This window comes from Lissotriton helveticus, chromosome 3_1, assembly GCF_964261635.1.
Source record: "Lissotriton helveticus chromosome 3_1, aLisHel1.1, whole genome shotgun sequence".
Taxonomy (NCBI): Eukaryota; Metazoa; Chordata; class Amphibia; order Caudata; family Salamandridae; genus Lissotriton; species Lissotriton helveticus.
Window position 1 is genome coordinate 443,936,080 of NC_136061.1, and position 23,056 is coordinate 443,959,135.

Here is a 23,056-nt window from a genome sequence, read left to right on the forward strand (position 1 = left end):
GTGATCACATAACGTCCTTCAGAATCCATATCAAATGGCGTAAATGTCAAAGGGGACCTCGGATTCACCCAAGTCAGCACTCCTCTGGCACTCGAGGTGAAGCCAGCAGCGTGAACGCGATTATGTAGCCCCCTATAGCGTAGTGTTGGACTGTCCGTAGGTGAATGGGTCTCCTGTAATAATGCAATGTCAATCGTGTGTCTCGAAAGGTATTGAAGTACCCGCCGGCCCTTCCTGTGGTCGTTTAGACCCCTAACATTCCAGGTCAACAAAGTGATAGTATCATTGTCCTGCAGTTGTTGTGTCATGATAGGGGATGGGGGGCATGGAGGGATTACTTCATCGCCGCGCCTGTGTTGAGCCACTGTGGGGGCAATGTGGGTATATGTCATCAAGCGCATCGTTACTTGTCAGGAAGCAACGCGCACATCCATCAACGTCTCTGCCAATAGAAGTCCTCAGCACATCATCAACAAGAATGCATTTAACCATTTGCATAAACAACAACAAAAGAAAATCATGCAGCTTTGCCCTACCCCCCCACCCACGCATGCCCAACCCCAACATGACCGCGCCCCAAGTCCCCGCCTCCCTCATCCCTCCCCCTTCTTCCAGATAACCACTAAGTCCCCCCACAGCCCCCCACCCCGCTACCCGCATCTCTGAACCAACTTCAAAAGCATACAACATAGCAAAAAAATAAAGAAAAGTGCCCTCAGCAAGGAAGGCAGGCAGGGGAAGTGTTCAACACTCAGGGGCGCAGGTAGCCTGCTCTTAAGTAGTCTACAGTAATAGACGGTATGAAAACTCACCGACCCGTCCCGCCCCCGCCCAGACAAATACAGTATCAAGTGGCAATCGGAGTCCTCTATAATGTCCAGTGTGTACCCAATGTCTACTAGGGGTTCTACCTATTCACCATAGCTGTCACCTCATACAGTTCGACCTCATTCAACACATATGTCGTGTAAAACGATCAAGTGCCTTCCCCATAGAGTACTAGCAGTACAATACCCACCAGCAGCAGGGTCATAGATAGCTTATCTCTGGTACAATAGGAGGCATAGAAATGATATGTCAAAATCTCAATCGCTTACCCCAAAAGAGAAACGCATCCCGCCCCCACCTCACTCTCGACTCACTGTTACCCAGCGACTTCACAGCAATCCACGATAAAACACTAATGCCACCAAGGCATTGTTCTGCTGCAGTGTGACAACGTTCGAAGCTATGGAAAGATGTTCACTTCACACCACAGCCACTGCAGTCAATCTGTGCAATTGGAAGCAGGTCGCAGAGTCAGTCTTGTTCATCCATGGGCCCACCCGAGGCCTCCTCCGATGGTTCATCGTCCACGAAGCGTTGTCGTTCCCTACGCCAGTCTTTCATGGCTCTCTGCAGCACTTTTGAGTCCGTGAAAATCGTAGATCTCCCCTGTCTGTTGATTCGCAGTTTAGCAGGATAAAGCATTGCGTAGTCAACCCGAGTTCTCTCAGTCGTCGCTTCATAGGAACGAATTGGCGACGTACCTCCTGCACTCTGGCTGTGAAGTCTGGAAACAGGGAAAGCGTGCTCCCCTCATAGTGCACTGATTGCTTCTCTCTGGCCAGCTTCAGAGCAATGTCCCGGTCCCTGTAATTTAGAAGCTTGGCCACAATAGGACGAGGGGGGGCCCCCGGCTTTGGTCTCGGGCCCAGCGTACGATGTGCCCTCTCTACAACAAACATCCCTGAGAATGCAGTCTCACCCAACAGTTTCTTTAGGAGGGCCTCCACAAATAGCTCCATATTGCCAGTTGGTGTACTTTCCGGTAAGCCAGTGATGCGTATATTACATCTACGTGACCTCGCTTCCAAATCCTCTGCTTTATCCTAGAGAAGTTGGATCACTTTGCCTAGCTGTTTGTGTTCTGAGTCCAGGGTCGTTTGCGCTTCCTCGACTTCACCAATGCGTCATCCGACATGTCCAGGCGTTCGGCATGTTTGTTGAGCCTTTCCACCATGTGGTCCATGCGGTACGTTAGGGCATCCATTTTGGTCCCCAGAGACGCAATGCCATCCTGCAAGTTCTTCTCCATGGCAAGCAGTATGTGACGCAGATCTGGTTCGGGATCATCCCCCCCAGTCGCCTTCTCTTGTCCAGCGTCCTCCTCACGGGCCGGGGTCTCAGTAAGTTTCAGCTTTTTGCTGGAGTCAAAAGATATTTTAGGTTGTGTTCTGTCAGGACGGCCCATATCGATTCACCTGGGTCGCACCCCCTCCTGCGGTACTCAAAAAAGAACAACTCAGATGCACTATGCCCAGCAGCGGGGTCAGGGAGGTATATTATATATGCAGAGACGATATTACAGTTCCATCAGTGTTCCCTTAGGTGTCACGCCAGGTCCTACACGTAATGACCCCCAATTATTAAACAGCCTTCAGAACAGGCTTCAGACCTCTTCAGCCCAAGCACTCACAGTCCGCAGGACCTGCACCGGCAGCGTTTTCCGAAGGAGTGGTTATGTAGCGCGGAGAGGCAAATACAGCGCTGCGTATGGGGCCTTCCCAGCTGTTAACAACACACGAGTTCCCCTCTGCCCAGGGGAACTGCGAAGGCGCGCCTAAGGCAAGCCCGTCTGCGCCCGTCCGCGCCAAGACCGCGACAGGCGCAGGAAACTCTGGACCTGAGCCTCCTATGATAAGTTATCAAGCCAGCTCTCTATTGAACCTACGCAGCGGTATTAACTGTGCCTGCAGAGTTGCCATCAATACCATCAAGGGGCCTTTCAGCTGCAAGTTATGCAGATGGACCTTCTCCCCTGGCACGACTCTGGCCCCTCAAATAAATTCTAGGGATGACAATTCATCTTTTATCGGAGGGTTGATTAATGCACGATCCATGGCCTGCCACAACCAAGACATTAAAGACCTTATCCAGGAATTAAACCTTGACTGTCTTCTCGTTACGGAGACCTGGCTCACGGATAACAGTAATCCTGACTTAGCCACTGCTCTTCCACAAGGATACTCCATATTCAGACAAGACAGATTGAAGGGGAGAGGTGGAGGAGTAGCCCTACTGCTACGCAACTCCTTCAAATGTCACACCTTCATCATTGACTCATTAAAAGGAGCGGAATCCTTGGGATTCACTATTAAACTCAATGAGTCCACCTCCTTTTCTGGAGGACTTGTCTACCGCCCCCCAGGTACCGCTACCAAATTCCTAGACTCCCTTAGCGACACCCTTGGCCAGCTCCTAACCAGATATTCTCATGTCACCCTGTTAGGCGACTTCAACCTGCACCTCGACTCTACAGGGGATGCGCAGACACTTAACTTCCATCAAACTTTGGAAATTTTCAACCTCCAGCAAAAAGTTAGACAACCCACCCACCTTGCGGGACACACTCTAGACGGAGTCTGTACTAACTTCCCCCTTCTAGAAACCTATACCCCTGTCCCACAAATCTGGACAGACCATAATCTGATCCCGTTTCTTATTAGAACACCGCAGTCCAAAAACACATCCAAACCTAGTTCATCCCCAGAGAACCATGTCAACTGGAAAAAGGTAGAAGATTCTTTCAAAATCAAACCTACCTTTGAGACCTATATCCCCAGCATGAGTGGCAACGTGGAACAAGATTCCCAACTCTTCCACAACTGGATACTACAGGAAATCAAAGTACGTGCTCCACCCAAGCGCATTAGAAAAACGGACACCATAGGCAAAAGGAACGCCCCCTGGTTTACGCCAGAAGTAGGCAAGGCTCATCTGCTTTGCAAAAAAGGGGAACGCAAATGGCGAAAAACATATGATAGTATGGACAGAAACTCCTATGTCCAACTAAGGAAAAGCTATCACTCCATCATAAAAAGCGCCAAAAAAGAGTTCTACACTATAGCCATTAATGAGGCCAAGCAAAAGCAAAAAACCCTGTTTGCAATAGTGAAGTCCTTCACTCATCCTAAAGCCTTACAGGCCGAAATACCTCCCTCTCAAGATCTCTGCAATCGAATAGCAGACTTCTTTGAAGAGAAAATCAATCTCATTCAGAAAGACTTTCCCCCATACCAAACCCCCCAGTCCCCCTTCACTCAGGAACAAGAAGGTAAAACAACTGGATACCTAAAGACCTTTTCACAGGTCTCTCTAGCACAGACCAGGGAAGTCATTCTAGCATGTAATTCAGGAGCCCCTTCTGATTCCTGCCCTCCCAGAATCCTTCACCAATTGATTGATACCGTTAATCCTATCATCAACACAATAGTGAATACCTCCCTCAGCACTGGCATTGTTCCGAGTGCATGGAAAAAAGGTATTGTCAAGCCTTTAATGAAAAAACCTAACAAATCCCCTTCTGACTTGACCAACCTCCGTCCAATCTCCCTTCTCCCAGTTTTGGGGAAAATCACTGAGCAAATGGTCTATAGGGAGCTCAAAAACCATCTTGAAACCAATAACATCCTCCACCCCCAACAATCAGGCTTCCGCCCCCAGCACTCGACTGAAACAGCCTTGATCGAACTGACTGACTCAATAAAAATGTTACAGGACCAAAGAAAGAACGCTGTATTGATCTTGTTGGACCTCACAGCAGCGTTCGACACCATTTCCCACCTTATACTCCTGGACAGACTTAGGGACATCGGCATCTCCGACCTGGCATTGGACTGGATAACACCGTTCCTAACAGAAAGATCGCAAACCATCACACTAGGACCTTTCAGTTCTGCAAAGAAAAAGATTCGATCGGGAGTGCCGCAAGGCGCCATTCTTAGCCCCTTGCTTTTCAATATCTACCTTATTCCCCTGATCTCCCTGATCGAATCATTCGGCATCACTGTTACATCATACGCCGACGATACCCAACTTATCGTCCCACTAGAGGATAACTCTACGACTGCCGAACATAATCTGAAAAACTGCCTGAAAGATGTCTTTCTATGGATGGAAACAAACCACCTTAAGTGTAACTCAAGTAAGACAGAAATCCTCCCTATGGGGAAAAATGTCAACTTCAGTCCTCATCTATGGTGGCCAGAGGATTCCATAGCCCCCCCTCAGACCGTCACAGCCGCACGCAACCTTGGAGTCACCTTCGATACTGATCTCTCCTTCGATCTGCACATCAGGAAGGTGGCAGGAAGCTGTTTCGGAATCATTAAATCCCTCAAAAAAAATTTCGACTTCCTTCCAACGGAAGCTAGAAAGGCGGTAGCTGTGGCACTAATCCTTTCGCGCATAGACTACTGTAACAGTCTGATGGCTGGTGTGAAAAAAGCCTCACTCAAAAAACTGCAAAGCGTTCATCATGCGGCTGCCAGACTGGTGCTCAAACTTCCCAGGAGGTCTTCAGCCTCTACTGCTCTGAGAAGCCTCCACTGGTTGCCCTTACACAAGAGAATCCTTTTTAAGATCCTAATTGTTACATTCCGAGCATTTAACCACACTGGCCCTCAATATCTAATCAGACGCTACCCCCATTACAACCCCCAGAGGATTTTGAGATCATCCAACAATAACCTACTAAAAGTAGCTAACTTCAACTTAAAAACTAAAGGGGGTAAAACACTTACCCACCTATCCTCCAAAGCATGGAACTCTATGCCTCAGCATTTGAGATCCCTCACCAAGGAAATCCACTTCAGGAAACAATTAAAAACATGGATCTACAGTCTATCTGACGAGTATGTGCTGCATGCCATCTAATCCTGCCTTCTTTCGACCTCTCACTCATTTTCCAGTTAGCGCCAGGATGCTCCTTCCGGAGCGACAGTTGCGCTCTACAAATACCAAATACAAATACAAATACAAATACAAACTCGTTCCGCACCGCAACATGGCATCGTAAAGAAAGCACTGAAGCAGTCCAGTTCGTGGTACACATGTATGCAATCAGCGCACCCACAGTTACACTCAAGGCTAGTGTTTGAGAGAGGGGGGGAGAGGCAGAGGATCTGCCCCTAGGATGTCCTCCCCTCACTCCGATGATGATCCCCCTAGGCCACGCCACCAGGCTGTAGCATGCTGTTGAGGCTGTGTGGAGGAGGGTGTATCAGCTCATTCAGCCTCAGTCCCCGCAGCTTCTCCTTAGAGCTTCCCCGGTGTCGCGCTGTCTCGATAGTGAAAAACCCATATCGACGGGCGACTCAGCAGGCAGAGTTGGACCCCAGCGGGAAGATGGGCCTAGGGGCGCAGATGGGTAACAAGGTCGGGCGCCACCCCCCGCACAGACTCTCCGCACTCCGGTACTCGTCCGGCCCCAGTGCGGCCGTCAACTATGCGGCAGCAACGCAGTGTTCAGTGTCGGCAGATGTCCGGAGCACTCACCACGTCCGTGGAGTTCCGGGGACAGGCAGCTCTACCATGCGGCTTTCTGGAAGGCCGCGACTCCGCTCCAGGCACCGCCCGCCGAGGCGTCTCAGAAACAGCACTTCCTGGGAGCGGAGCCAGTCGGCACTTGGTCAGTATCAGCACCTCACTCCGCAGATCAGCAAGGGGGCTTTATTTGGTCGATGGGGCACCGTTGCCTACAGGATAATTGCACAGATCTTGTCTAAGGCGGAGGAGCAAGCGGTTCAGGCGGCCATCTGCGACGCTGGCTAGCTCCGCCCCCCCCGTCTGGAGAAGCTTCTTATAAAGTGTCAAGAGTGCTGAAGAAAATGAAACTTTTAATTATTGATGAGGTGAGCATGGTCTCAAACTTAATGCTTGCTTTTGTACACTTAAGAATGCAACAGGTATTACAAACAGATTACGACGTTCTCTGTAGGGGAAAACATTTAATTGTATTTGGAGATCTACTACAACTAACCCCTGTAAAAGGAGAACCAGTGTTTAAAACTCTTCTACATGAAGACACTAAGAAATCTTTGGGAAGTATTGGAAATGTGAATCTGTGGTTACATTTTGAATATAAAGAACTCACTCAGAATATGCGTCAAGCAAGAGATGAAGATTATGCAAATATTCTAAAAGATGTAAGAATTGGTGTTCTAAGCAAACATGGTAAACAAGCTGTTCAAAGTCGTCTACAGAACGTGTTTAAAAATGAAAACTCACCTGCATAAGTAATGTACGAGAAAATGAAAGATAAAAAGTCTATAGTTTGCTTAATGCCTACAGTGGAAGAGTGTTATACATTTAATGGAGAGATTATGAAATTGGAAATAGAAAAAATAGTTCACATTGAAGCTATTGATAAAATGGAGCATCAAGGAATAACAATTGTTCTTTCAGAAAAACTACATACTACATTGGATTCTTTGGAAAAGTATGTATCAAAAACTGCTGGCTTAGAAAAAAATGTAGATGTATGTTTAAACTGTCGGGTAATTTTGAAGCATAATCTGAATGTAGTAGTGGGTTTAGTGAATGGAGCAATTGGGAAAGTAGTTGATTTTGTGAAGTATCAAACTAGAAATAGAATTGAACTTTTCAAAGTTAAATTTGATCAGATTGCAGAGGTAAGACATATAGCACGTTTTGCCGCACGTTTTTTGCTTGTAAAAGACTTGTCTGTTCATAGAAAACAGTTTCCCTTCTGTTTAGCATATGCAATAACTATTCACAAAAAACAAGGTTTAAGTGTGGATAATGCTTTGGTAAATGTTCGAAGAACTGTGGTTAAGGAGGGAATTGCGTATGTTGCATTATCTCGAGTTAGAACGTTGTCTGGTTTGTATTTAATTGCTTTTGATGAGAACAAGGTTAGTGCTGTTGTTTATTGTGTAAGAGAAGGCCTTATGCTCCTCATTTAGGTGAATATCCTATTTATGAGAAACGTGTTGTGTTGTGTGTTCAAAACGCAAACATGTTGAAGAGTTAACGATGGTTGAAAAGCAGAAAAAAAATCAACAGAAAAGAAAAGATGTAAAGAAGCAGAAAATACATGTTGGATACCAATTAGAAAATGCTTCTGGTGTCAACTGCTATGGTAATGTTATTCTAAATGTTATATTTTATCTTGAAGATGTTTGTGGTGAAATTAGCAGGAAAAAACATTATGTTCTGCACTTTACACTTTATTTCAAGAATTAAGAACTGATAGAAGTAAGATCCATTATGCTTCTGGTATTCGCCAACTGTTGGATATATGTACTGGATCTTTAATGTTCAATGCTAATATACAGCAAGATGCAAAAGAATTTCTGATGGTTATGCTTGGAGTATTAGAAGATGAAGGAATTCAGATTGAGAGTTTATTTAGACTCAGTTAAAAATGGGAACATAAATGTGAAGAGTGTTTATTATTTTCAATACTATAGTTGACAGAGAATGATTTTTATATTTAACAATACCTGACTGCAAATCTGTACCATTTTCCAAATTAGTAAAATAAGCTGATCATGAGATGATGTGTTCTCGTTGTAAATCAAGAATGCTATCTACATTATGCCTACAAAGATATGGAAAATATTTGATTATAATGCTGCAACGTTGTCGACCAAATGGAAGAAAAGTGGAAACCAATATTAAAAATGTTGTTGCTGGGGGCGTGGCCTGTAGCCATGGAAGATGGCTGCACACTAGGGGAGCAGCGTGGCATATCCTGTCTTTACACCCTAATCCGGCATAATCTGCAGCTTTTGGTGGCACCTACCACCGTCGGAAGTGGTAGAGAAGCAGCAGGTGGTGCCGTCCACTGCTTGGACCCCGTTCTGAAATCCTGTGACGGCCGCGGTATAATGCGGCTGAGGAGCTCAGCAGCGACAAAATGGCGTCCGCGGCGGCGGAGCTCTGAGACTGAGGCTCCGCACTCCGGGGGAGCAGCGAGGAGGCGGACGTTTGTTGGGGTGCGCCTGATCTTCCCCTTCCAGGCACGGAGTGAACAGCGGCAGGATCTGGGCTGATTGATTGGCGGCCGTGTGAGAGCCGGCGGCCGGCTGGCGATCTGCGTGGAGACTGCAGATGCGGCAGCAGTACACTGGGCACAGAGCTGAGAGGAGAGCAGCAGCTGCTCCCACGCTGGTCCCGGCAGCGGCGGTGTGTCTGGGGGGCACACTGCAACCTGCCCTGAGTTGCGTGATCACCAGCGGCGAGGGCGGACGGAGATCGTCGAGGCCTGCACAGTGGAGCCTGTACAGACAGCCCTGGGCCTGGTGAGGGAGTGAGGAGGGCCCTGGGCCCCATCAGCGGCAGCGCGCGGGAGGGGTGAGGACCCCCCCCAGGAGCCATCACTAGCCTGTAGAGAGGCCGGGAGTGACAGATTGCATAGGGCAGGTGGAGGCCAGGCGGGCCGGGACAGGTTGGAGGCTAATGGGCTGGTGGCTCGGCCGAGCCTAGTGTGTTACGTCAGCGGGCCCTCCACAACAAGTCGAACTGGACAAGCAGAAGCCCGCGGTGATGAGAGTAGGGCCTGGGATGTGAAACATCAGTTCGCTGTGCGCGCGGTGCTGGACGGACAGGCACGGGTCTCCCTCAGGGTCCTGGGGTTGCGTAGTCGGGATACCCAATCGGGGCCCAGCAGACCAAACCCCATACGTGGGCTCCTAAGTGCAGCGTGGACCAACAGTGAGTGCCCAACCAGCGTAGAGGTGTGGGCCTAGAGCGCCTCACTGAGAGGGCAGTGTACAGTCTGTGGAGTGGGGCCCAGCCAGCAACAGTGAGTGGCGAGGTGGGAGATTGGATCATGGGCCGCAACCGACCATTAACCCAGGGCCAAACGAACTCTATAGATAAATACAACGTCAGCATGGACAGAGAGGAGGGCCCACAACACGAACGCCTGCAGGATGGGGCGGCGGGAGACGGGCCGGATCCATCGCTCAAGGACATAATGTTCGCTATCCAAGAGATGCGTGGAGCCCTAAAAGACATGCAAGGCACCTTGGAACCTAAGCTTGACTCGGTCACCGAGGAGGTCAATCTGCTGCGTGCGGATTTCAGCAAAATGTCGGACAAGGTATCGGAGGCTGAGAGTGTTATAGGCAGTCTACAATCAAAGATGAAGAGGCTTGAGGAGCAAGTTGCGGCACTTACGAAAAACCAGGCCGACATCACCGCCCGCCTCGAGGATCAGAAAGGCCGGGCAAGGCGCAACAATATCCGAATCATGGGGGTTCTGGAGGGAATGGAGGGCCCCTCCATGGACTGCTTTGTGGAGGATCTAATACTCAAACATCTCAATCCGAAACATTTCTCCAACTTCTCGGTCGAGCGAGCCCACCGTGCACTGGGGGGGAGACCCAAGCTGGGGGCTCCCCGCGCACCATCATAGCGCAGATCCTGAACTATCGTGACCGTGATGCCATCCTGCAGGCGTCAAGCGTGTCTGGAGATCTGCAAATCGAAAAAGCCATCATCCGCTTATTCCCAGATTTCACGCTAAAAGTACAGCATCAACGTAGGTCGTTCGAGGGGGTGAAACAAGCCCTCAGGGACCAAGGAGTAAAGTATATGATGCTGTTTCCCGCACGCCTAAAGGTCCTCGATGGGGAGAAGGCGTATTTCTGCGACTCACCGGAGGAAGCGAGCGACTGAATGGAAGGATGGCAGACGGTGGGCCGCCGGGGTGGATCGCAACGTCTGTCCCAGAACGGCAGGGGCCAGGGGGCCTGGAACAACACCGCCCCATCGCATGATCTTCCTCTAGCTGGCACTCTTCAATTAAGTGACAAAAGTGAGCTGCACTGACTAAGAGGGGCCTGGTCATTGGAGGAAAGGGGGTGGTCTGCCCCCGGGGTCCTAAACTTTCAATACTTGGAGAGTATGGGGCCGAGGAACCGTGGATGACTACGAACCTGGGAGTTTTGGACTGTTATTGAGCCGTATGATGGACTTTCAGAAACTTCTGCACTAGTTTAAATATGGGGAGGAGTGGGGAGGGTGGGGCGGGCACCGTTTTTTCGGATATTCTTTATGGGGTGTGTACTCTGTCTTATCAGTATGACTTCTTTTGTGGCTGCAGCCTTACGTTCCCTGATTTGGTTGTTTGTGGGGTTTATGGGGCGACAGGCACTCTGAGTATTACGATGGTGGGTGGTTGTGGGCCACTTAGCAGGGAGGCAGGGAGGGGGGTGTGGATTGGGGGGACTGAAGGGATGTTGTGGGAATGTTTATGTTTGGCTCATGGCATTTTCACCTTGCAGTTATACAGTGTAGTAATCAGCAACCAGCAGTGGTATGAAGGGGATCCGGCACACTCTAGGATTCTGTACTTCAATGGGTGATCAGTCACGGTTAAGCATTTGGTCATGGAATGTAAATGGGTTTGGCAGTAAAATAAAGCGCACGTTGGTCCTGCAGTATCTGAAGCACCACGGCCCGGATGTAGTTCTCCTACAGGAGACTCACTTGCGAGGTAATACTTGCAGGGCATTGGACCGGTTTAGCTACAAGCTGCTGGCCCACTCGGGGTTCACGTCTGGCTCCAGGGGAGTGGGAATTCTAGTCCGCACAGCTCTTCCATTGATTGTCACGGGTAAGTGGGAGGAGGAATCGGGTTGCTTGGTGGCAATTGCGGCCAAATGGGAGGGTCGCACGCTAGTGTTTAGCTCCTGCTATATTCCACCTGGGTTGCATGCCCCGACTTACACAAAGCTTGGGTCCCATTTGGCTGATCTTCTTTAGGGTACTCTGATACTGGGAGGAGACACTAATGCGGTTATGACCTCAGACCTGGACCGCTCTGGGGAGAGGCAGGGCCATAGGGGGGAGGCTGGTTTGAGTAGTTTTACCTCAGCGTTGGGCCTCAGCGATATAATGCGAGTACATCACCCCACACAAAGGCAATACACTGTTTACTATGCTCGGCATGGGTCTTTCTCCAGGATAGACCATATCTTTGCCAGGGTGGACCACTTAGGAGACTTTGTAGACTCTTGTATTATGGCATGGGGAATATCAGACCACTCACAGGTGGGTGTCACTCTTAAAGGGGCGGTAACGGCAAGGGCGACCTACCCGTGGATAGACCCATGGTGCCTCAAAGACTATTCTATAGTGGACAAGCTGCGGGAGGGCTCCCAGCTATATTTCGATGAAAACCAGGGGTCGGCCGATTCCCAGGTAACCATATGGGAAGCATTTAAGGCCGTTATGAGGGGTCAGGTCCAGACATTGATTGGCACGCAAAAGAAGGAAGAAGCACTCCAGATGGCGCAGTTGGAGCGAGAAGTGGAGGTGTTGGAACGGGGGTGGAGGGGTCCCCATCGGCGGACCACAGTCACAAGCTTGCCCTCAGACAGCGGGAACTCCGTTCATTGGTGGAGGGTGAGGCACGGGCCAACTCCCTTGCCGCGCAACACCGGATTTACGATGCTGGGGACAAAAGTATGAATCTGCTCGCATGAATAGAACGTAGGGATCAGGATCGGTCCTGGGTTGTGGAGGTGCGGGATGGGGCGGGAACCTTGGTATCGGCGGGAGTTGACATAGCGGAGGCCTTCGCGTCGTATTATGAAGCGGTGTACACCCCGGTGTGCACCTGATCTGAATCTGATTGTCAGGAGTTCCTGCATGATTTTGCACTTCCCACGCTGTCTCAGAAGCAGACTGACAGCCTAGAGACGGACCTCACAGTCCTGGAAGTGGGTGAAGCCCTTAACGCGCTTCAAGCTGGGAAGGCGCAGGGGCCCAACGGGCTCCCAGTTGAAATTTACAAACGGCAGGCCAATGTAGTGACAGAACCCATGCGACGCATGTTCCTTGAGGTGCAGCAAGTGGGGATTCTACCGCCGTACCAGTGGGAGGCCACGATTGTGGTCATCCATGAGGTGGGGAAACCGGCGGACCAATGTTCATCATACCGACCTATCTCACTCATCAACGTGTAGGCCAAGGTCTTGGCTAAAATTTTGGCAACGCGTCTGCTCACAGTCCTGCCTGATTTGGTACATGTTGACCAGTCAGGATTCATGCCTCATAGGAGTACACAAAAAACAAATGACCTGGTCTCGATTTTATGTTGCTGCTCTTTATTTAGGCAGACTCTGTACCTAGATATATTTATTCTTAGGTACTGACGTTTTTTATCATCATTGATTTACATCATATAGATTTTAAAAAATTTGACTTTTAAAATGTCCAAGCATGACACACTACAAAGCATTTAAAAATGATAAACTATTGTTCAAGAAACAATATATGCACCAGGGTGTGTGGCAAAATAATTACAAAACAATTCAATACAATCAAAAACAATACATAACGACAGTACACTAGTACTTTTTATCATAACAGTCCTATCTACTGCTTATTTGTATCTCGGTGTATTAGGACTATTCTCAGAAGGGACGGTTTCTAAGGGATATAACTTTATTGTAAGTGGCCACCACTGGGGTGCACACTACTAGTTTGGTAGCCCTTTGTGAGCGATATGAAGAAATTCCTGAAAGAGCCGACTTCATAGGAGTACACGGCACAACCTGTCACGGCTATACAGAGTGCTGTACATGACTGAGGACATGGACGACACCCAACCGGAATGGATGGCGCTGGATTCCTCAATGGCCTTCGACAGTATCGAATGGCCATATTTATTCATGGTCCTGCAACATGTGGGCTTTGGGCCGGTCTACTGTAGTTGGGTGCATCTGTTGGATGTGAGGCCGGTGGCAAGGGTGAGAGGAAACGGAGTAATGTCCCGTGTGTTCCCCCTGCGGCGTGGTACGAGACAGGGGTTCCCATTATCCCCTCTCCTATTCGCCCTGGCACTAGAGCCGTTGGCCCATTGGGTTTGGAGAGATCAGTCATTCTGGCGCTTGGCGCTCGCGGATGACTGGTAGGAGCGTATATCTTTATACGCTGAGGATATAGTCCTATACATGGCCAGACCCTACCACTCCATGGCGCAGGCGCTCCACCTCTTTGAATTATTTGGAAGTTACTCCAGCTAAAGGATTAACTGGTCTAAATCCTTGATTTACCCTCACTCGGGGGCCCCCCAAGGGTCCCGTCTCAATGCCCGGCATTGGTGGTCACTGAGGGATTTAAATACGTTGGGGTGTATATCACTAGGGAAGGGGCGGAATTCTTTACCAAAAACCTGGAGCCGCATTTGGCACGATTAGCGTTGGATGACGCTCACTGGCAGTCCCTGCCTCTCACTCTGATGGGGCGCGCTGCACTCTTCAAAATGTTGGCTTTGCTGCCCCTCCTGTATACCCTACAGAATTCTCCATATCTGGTGCCCGACGAGGTGTTCCAGCGCCTATCCCAGGCCCTGCGGAAGCTGCTTTGGGACAGGGGCAGCCCGAGAATCAGCTGAGTAAACTCACAAAGGGGGTGTACGACGGGGGGCAGGCCCTACTGGACGTTCGGTGGTATTACTGGGCATCTCAGCTTCAAGTCATTAATGCCTGGGTTTAGGTGGCGGTCTCAGAACCGGCCTATCGGGTGGATAGAGGGTGGATAGATACGCCATGCCGAAAGGTAATTGCTCGCCTCTTCTATATTTCCGAAAGCATCAGAGGGACTTGCCTTCGCACAGAGGGGTGGTGCTGCAGTGCTGGAGAAGGGCCAATAAATTCCTGGGATGGGCAAACACCATAACCGGCAGGACCTCGCTCTGATTTGGGGACCAGTTGACGGAGGTGAATAGGCTTACTGGCTTCAAGGGCTGGAAATTGATTGGAATCGAATACCTGGGGTATGTCTGGAAGGGGGTGCCCCTAGGTCCTGTGACTACCTAACAAAAGAATACCAAATGCACGCCTCAGAGCACTACCACTACTTGCGTTTTATACACGCTCTACACTCCCATATCCCAGCAGCGACTTCAATCACTCGCCAATGGAGGACAGTCTCCTGCTTGACCCCATCTTAGAGAAGCCCACTGCTACTATCTATCGCAAACTAATAAATAATATGCCTGACCCCCTGCTGTCTCTGCGGGCGAAATGGGAGGAGGATATCGGTAGCCTAGAAGATGTTGATTGGCAGGTTGCCCTGCAGAGTCCGTGTGAGATAGCGGTACAGGTACGGTTCCGTTTGGTCCAGTTTAAAATCTTGCACCGGGTGTACTACCCGCACACTCACTTATTCTCGTGGGGCAGGTGCCAGCCTCCCCTGTGTGCGAGGGGTTGCCGAGGAGAGGGAACTTTATTCCATATTCTTTGGGACTGTCCGAACATAGTACCTTTCTGGTCAAGGGTGGCTCGCACTATGGAGCTAGTAGTGGGGTCGCCAGTTCCGGTGGAACCAAGATGGCATTTATTAATTATCAAAGGTCCGACGGCCCTAAGTGCGAGCCTCACCCTATGGAACTGAAACCGAGCTAGAGGTGGAGCGTGTGGTCCGTCTCTTATGTCCACCTCTTCCCATGTGCGAGCCGTGCCATTAAGGAATAGATCTCCCATGCTGGTTAAGTTTAATTTTGCAAGCGATGACAGGACACCCCTGTCTCTACATGGACCTAGCCATGAGCACCATTCCAGTCTAGCCCCCGGGGCATACAGTAGCGAGCAAACCTGTGCATCCATAAGATGGTGCCAGGCGTGCGGCACAGCGTTTAACGAGTCTAATAATCCCGTACGTCGATCTTGGGGCTGAGCCATGAGTGCCGGCAACGGAGTTGGATCAGCTACTATTCCTTCAATAAGTATGTGGGGAGCGTTAGCAGGACCATGCATCCAGCCATATGCGTGGGCGCCCTGTGCAGCACGATAATATAATTCCAGATCAGGAGCTTGCAGGCCCCGGTCCTCATAAGGACGTATAAGGATATCCCACGCCACCCTGGGTTGCTTACCAGCCCAAACCAGTCGCAATACCAGAGTATGCAATTGTCTAAAAAACGCACTAGACAATACCATGGGGATATTGCTAAAAGAAAATAAGAAACGGGGAGTACGATCATTTTCAACAGTGATATGCGGCCCATTAAGGAGAGAGGAAGGTTAATCCATTTTTCTACATCATCTTCCAGTTTGGAGATAGCCACACCATAATTTTCTCGTAGGACCACCTCTGCGTCCGTGTGGAGCCGTATGCCCAGGTATCTGACCGATTCAATAGTCCATTGTATAGGGTAGTCCGAGTCTACCCTTCTCATGGCTGGGGTGAGTGGGAACATTACGGTTTTGTTCCAGCTCACGTGGATCCCAGAGAGTGATCCGAACAAGACCACTTCTCTCAGCACTCGCGAGAGGTTAGTCTCCGGGTCACGCGCGTAAAGCAAGGTGTCGTCAGCGTACATGGACACTATCAAATTGTACCCGGGAAAGCGAATACCGCGATGCCCGTGGTACTCACGCAGAGCGCACGCAAGGGGCTCCGCAACCAAGGCGTAAAGGAGGGGAGAGAGGGGGCAGCCCTGTCTAGTGCCGCGTCCTATATTGAAGGGTTCCGTTGTAAACGCACCTATACAGACCCGTGCTGTTGGAGATGCGTAGAGCGTGTTCAGCAATTGTATGAAAAGTTCCCCAACACCCATGCGTGGTAACACCGCACGAAGAAAAGGCCATTCAACAAAATCAAATGCCTTTTCCATATCCAGGAAGACCGCTACCGCCGGCACTTCCTGTCGTGTGTGCTGGGATGCTGTGAACACTGTACGCAAATTATAGGTCAAAGTGCGGCTGGGGACAAATCCCGCCTGTTCGGGGGCCACAAGCGTCAGTATCAGTGGGCTGATACGATTAGCAATGATTTTTGCGAAGATCTTCGCGTCTACAGTGATAAGAGATAGCGGTCGATAGGAGGCGCAGTCCTCCGGAGGCTTACCAGGTTTTAGGAGAGCTATGATAACTGCTTCTCGCATTGTTGGGAGCATCTCTCCGTCTTCCGCAATCTGCTCAACAAGCCTCAATAACTTAGGGATAAGCAGTTCGGAAAACATCTTGTAAAATGAGGCTGGAAAACCATCTCTAACCGGTGCACTGCCTGCCCTCATAGATGACAGCGCCCAAACAATCTCCTCCCTCTCAAACGGACGCGCGAGGAACTCACGTGGAGTGTTAGTGAGCCAAGGTAATTGGATATATGTTAGATAATCCACGATACGGTCTTCCGATATCGGCCCCCTAGAGGCGTATAGCGCAGCATAATTCTCGCGAATACGGGCCGCCATCTGAGTTTCATCCAGTTCTTCCCCAGTGAGTGGCGATCTCAGAGCGGGCATAGTCGCATTTTGCCTGCGTTGTTTGGCCATCCTGGCCAAAACCGCACCTGGGCGCTCACTCTCTCCATACGATGTGGCAATAGCATACTTCCCGAGATGCTTTACCTCAGCGTCTGCCTCGTCGCGGTATTTACGAATCGTTTGCCCAAGCTCCTGCGTCAGATCTTCACTCGGATCATGCAGATGACGCCCCTCTATGTCCTTCAGCCTGTTCTCTACGAGCGATAGGCGATCACGAATGGATGTGAGGACTCCAGCGTGTTTGGAAATATTGACTCCACGCATGTACGCTTTAAAGGTCTCCCACACCGTAAGGAAGGAGTCCACCGTGCCCTCGTTTCTGCTAAAAAGTCATCAATGGCAGTAGCCAACTCTTCGCGGAAAGCGTCATCCAGCAGCGCATATGGAGGTAGTTGCCACGAAAATGGAGGAGGACGACGCGCCGGAGCGCGTAGGGTAATTAGCACCGGGGAGTGGTCCGAGTAAGTACGTGACAGCGTCACACATGCCTGTACCCTGGAGAGGAGATGCGCAGAGAGGAACCAATAATCAATAAGAGTGTGAATGTCATATTGTGAGGAGTAGTGTGTGTACCCCCCTTGTGATGGGTGTTTAGTCCTCCAGACGTCCTGTAATCCCAGTCGGGTCATCTCAGCATCCAGGACACGAGATGAGGCTGAAGGGCATCTGCTAGGCCCATCCGATCGGTCCAAGGCCAGGTGTCGCATCAAGTTTAGGTCACCGACCCACAGGACCTGTCCCTCTCCCAAATCTCTAATTTTGCTAGCAAGCGTCACATAAAACGAGGGGCAGTCAAAGTTAGGGCCATATGTGTTGATCACGTGGAATGTCATACCTTTACCAGTACATTTCGTGATCACATAACGTCCTTCAGAATCTGTATCAATTGGCGTAAATGTCAAAGGGGACCTCGGATTCACCCAAGTCAGCACTCCTCTGGCACTCGAGGTGAAGCCAGAAGCGTGAACGCGATTATGTAGCCCCCTATAGCGTAGTGTCGGACTGTCCGTACGTAAATGGGTCTCCTGTAATAATGCGATGTCAATCGTGTGTCTCGAAAGGTATTGAAGTACCCGCCGGCCCTTCCTGTGGTTGTTTAGACCCCCTACGTTCCAGGTCAACAAAGTAATAGTATCATTGTCCTGCAGTTATTGTGTCATGATAGGGGATGGGGGGCATGGAGGGATTACTTCATCGCTGCGCCTGTGTTGAGCCACTGTGGGGGCAATGTGGGTATATGTCATCAAGCGCATCGCTACTTGTCAGGAAGCAACGCGCACATCCGTCAACGTCTCTGCCAATAGAAGTCCTCAGCACATCATCAACAAGAATGCATTGTCAAGTCAAGTGAATAAATTTATATAGCGCTTGAGGAGGGGAGGGGAATTACTTCTCGAATATCCAGGTTTTAAGCTGCTTTCTGAATGCTAGGTGGTTTTGAGTGAGGCGAAGGTGCGTGGGAAGTGAGTTCCAGGTTTTGGCCGCTAGGTAGGAGAATGATCTTCCTCCCATGGTGGTTTTGTTGACGCGGGGAACAGTAGCGAGGGCTTGGTTGGAAGAGCGCAGCTGGCGTGAGGGGGTGTAGAAGGAAAGACGTGAATTGAGGCATTCGGGTCCAAGTTCGTAGAGAGCTTTGTGTGCGTGGGTGAGGAGGCGGAAAGTTATTCTCTTATTGACGGGGAGCCAGTGTAGGTTTTTCAGGTGACCAGAAATGTGTTCTTTACGCGGGATGTCTAATATGAGTCTGGCTGATACGTTCTGGATGCGTTGGAGTTTTTTCTGAAGTTTTGCGGTGGTACCGGCGTAAAGGGTGTTTCTGTAGTCAAGGCGGCTTGTAACCAGTGCGTGGGTGACCGTTTTTCTAGTTTCGGTGGGGATCCAGCGAAATGTTTTTTTGAGCATGCGAAGAATGTTGAAGCAAGATGAGGAGACGGCGTTGACTTGTCTGGTCATCGAGAGTGAGGAATCCGGGATGACGCCTAGGTTCCGTGCGTGATCCGTTGGGATGGGTGCTTTTCCAAGGGCTTCTGGCCACCAAGAGTCGTCCCAGGCAGAGGGGGAGGTTCCTAGGATAAGGACTTCTGTTTTGTCAGAATTCAGTTTCAGACGGCTGTGCTTCATCCAATCGGCTACTTCTTTCATTCCTTCATGTAGGTTTGTTTTGGTGGTGTTAGGGTCTTTGGTGAGTGAGAGGATCAGTTGAGTGTCATCAGCGTAGGAGATGATGTTGAGGTTGTGTTGGCGTGCGATGGCCGCGAGGGGGCTCATGTATACGTTGAAGAGGGTGGGACTGAGTGAAGATCCTTGTGGCACGCCACAGCTGACTTCAGTGGCCTCTGACTTGAATGGTGGGAGGCGGACTCTCTGAGTTCTTCCGGCAAGGAACGAGGTGATCCATTCCAGTGCTTTTCCTTGGATTCCGATGTTTCTGAGGCGTTGTAACAGGGCTATATGGCAGACTGTGTCGAAGGCTACGGAGAGGTCAAGGAGGATGAGGGCGACTGTGTCTCCATTGTCCAGTAGAGTTCGAATGTCGTCTGTTGCTGCGATAAGTGCGGGCTCCGTGCTGTGTTTTGCTCGGAAGCCGGACTGTGAGGCGTTGAGGGATTTGTTGGTTTCGAGGAAGGCGGCGAGTTGGTTGTTGACAGCTTTCTCGATGACTTTGGCCGGGAATGGAAGTAGCGAGATGGGGCGGTAGTTTTTGAGTTCAGAGGGGTCAGCTGTGGGTTTTTTCAGAAGGGCGCTGAGTTCGGCGTGTTTCCAGCTTTCCGGGAAGGTGGCGGAGTTGAGGGAGCAATTGATGACGTCTCGGAGGTGTGGTGCTCTGATGGAATCAGCTTTGTTGAAGATGTGGTGAGGGCATGGGTCTGTGGGGGATCCTGAGTGGATGGAGTTCATCAGGCGGATGGTGTCCTCAGTGGAGATTGTGTTCCATTCAGTAAGGATGTTCAAGGGGGGTGAAGGTACGGCGGAAGGTTGGGTGGGTTGTTCTCCGGGTTGGTTGACGAAGCTGTTGTGGATGTCTGCGATTTTGTCGTGGAAGAACGAAGCTAGGGAGTCGCAGAGGGCTTGGGAGGGAGTGATGTCGTTAGAGTTGGCGGCGGGGTTGGTAAACTCTTTGACGATGTTGAATAATTCCTTGCTGTTGTGGGCGTTGTTGTCGAGTCGGTCTTTGAAGGCGGCTTTCTTGGCAGTCCGTATCAGTTGGTGGTGTATGCGAGTGGCGTTTTTGAAGGCGTCCCTGGTACTGGTGTTTGGGTCTTTTTTCCATGCCCTCTCAAGGGAGCGGCAGAGTTTCTTGGATTTCTTAAGATCATCGTTGAACCAGGGGGCGTTTTTGTTGCCTAGTTTGATTTGACCTTTTCTCAGGGGTGCTAGGTTGTCGGCGCTGTTGGTTAGCCATTGAGTGAGGTTAATGGCTGCTTGGTTGCGGTTCGAAGAGTGGGCAGGGGGGTTTTGAAGAAGCGATGAGGAGATCTGGTCGATGGTGATTTTGTTCCAGTTTCTTCGCATAGTAGGTTGAGGATGGTTGTGGGTTGTGGGCATTTGTAGAAAAAGTGAACGCAGCTGTGGTCCGTCCAATGGAGGGTTGTGGTGTGCCGAGCTACACTGGCTCCCCTTGAAGCAACGAATAGCTTTCAAGGCTCTCTGCTTGGTCTTCAAGGCACTACACGGATTAGGACCAAGATCCCTACAACAAATGTTTTCTTGGTATATCCCAACCAGAACTCTACGATCCGCAACCGCCTGCCTTGTGATAGTGCCCAGGTTTAATAAGGCCAGGATCGGGGGAAGATCTTTTAGAGTAGCTGCGGCTAAGCTGTGGAATAGCCTGCCTGCCGACATTCGCCAAATTCCACAGCTCCTACCTTTTAGGAAACGAATAAAAACATGGCTCTTCCCCTAGCTTTTCCCCTGCCACTTCCATCCCCCACAATCACTCCCTTCTCCTGTAAATTAGGAGGAAGCTTCTTAGCGCCAGGATACCTGCCAGGTGACAGCCGCGCTCTACAAATGTTTTAAATAAATTAAATAAAATAAATAAGGAGATATGTTTGCTGGAGGTGAAGATAGGGTCGAGTGTGTGACCTGCGTCGTGAGTGGGGGTATTAACAAGTTGTTTGAGTCCGAGGTTGGCGAGATTGTCCAGAAGGGTGGTGGTGTTGCTGTCGTTGTTTTTTTCCAGGTGAAAATTGAGGTCTCCCAATAGAATGTAGTCCTCGGAGGGGAGGGCGTGAGGGGTGATAAAGTCAGTGATGTCTTCACTGAATTGAGCACGGGGTCCTGGTGGCCTGTAGAGGAGGGTGCCTCTGAGTGTAGTCTTGGGGTCAATGTGGATCTGGAAGTGAAGGTGTTCGGCGCTAGCGAGGTTGACGTCTGAGGTGGTTGAGATGCGGATGGAATTCTTATGGACGATAGCGATGCCTCCTCCTGTTTGCTTGGCGCGGTCTTTCCGGATGATCTTGTAGCCTTCCGGGATGGCAATGGTGATGTCTGGGGCTCAGGAGGCGTTCATCCATGTTTCTGTTAGGAAGGGGACGTCCGGGGAGGTGGTGTCTAGTAGATTCCAAAGGTCGATGGCATGTCTGTGGACCGAGCGGGTGTTGAGCAGGATGCATTTTAGGTGGTTGGTGTCAGGTCTCAGTTTGGTTTTAGTGGATGTGGAGTTGGACTTGGTGCCGTCGAATTTGCAGGAGTGGCAGGCGAAGGGTCCATGGGTGTGTCCTGGTGCTGCTTGGGCGCAGTTAGGGAGTCGGCCAGGATTAATTGCTAGGAGGGTGGCTGAGTCGTATGTAATGCGGGTGGGCTGGGCATTGCGTGGAACAGGGGGTCTGGCGCTGGGCGCGGTCCAGGCGCGGACGGGCGTAGACGGGCTTACCTTTGGCGCACCTTCGGCGCGGCCGCAGCGCGTGGACGCTGCGCGTTGAGGCATCAGCCATAAATGAGTGGTGGGGGGGCGGAGCGTGGGAGGGGCAGCTGGGAGGTGGGATCTGGGAGGAGCCACGGGCTGCCGAGGGTAAACAGAGCTACAATGGAGCCCGGACCCTGAATCGAAACTGGGTCACAGCCGGAGTGGGCAACACATTTCTAAACACAGTAAAATGCACTCCACACAATCGACTCTTCCCCTGATTAATTAGCAGTAGTGCGCAGCAGGAGATCAGTATAGTGCAAGCAGGCAGATACCACCAAGCGCCGAGTACAATATTGAGATAAATAATTAAATCTACTGAAAAACGATACCAAGCGCTGAGTGCACTTAAACAGCAGGCAGGCAGGCAGGCGCGGATACAGCCAGCAGTGAATGCAGCGTCTGGGGAAGGCAGAGGGCGAGGGGAGCAACCGCACAGGAGAGTGTCCACTCGGTCACAAATGGTGGGAGGTCGTGACGCGTTAGCTGTGCTTGTGGGTGGGAGGGGCAGCTGGGAGGCGGGATCTGGGAGGAGCCACGGGCTGCCGAGGGTAAACAGAGCTACAATGGAGCCCGGACCCTGAATCGAAACTGGGTCACAGCCGGAGTGGGCAACACGTTTCTAAACACAGTAAAATGCACTCCACACAATCGACTCTTCCCCTGATTAATTAGCAGTAGTGCGCAGCAGGAGATCAGTATAGTGCAAGCAGGCAGATACCACCAAGCGCCGAGTACAATATTGAGATAAATAATTAAATCTACTGAAAAACGATACCAAGCGCTGAGTGCGCTTAAACAGCAGGCAGGCAGGCAGGCAGGCGCGGATACAGCCAGCAGTGAATGCAGCGTCTGGGGAAGGCAGAGGGCGAGGGGAGCAACCGCACAGGAGAGCATTCAACCATTTGCATAAACAACAACAAAAGAAAATCATGCAGCTTTGCCCTACCGCCACCCACGCATGCCCAACCCCAACATGGCCGCGCCCCAAGTCCCCGCCTCCCTCATCCCTCCCCCTTCTTCCAGATAGCCACTAAGTCCCCCCACGGCCCCCCACCCCGCTACCCGCATCT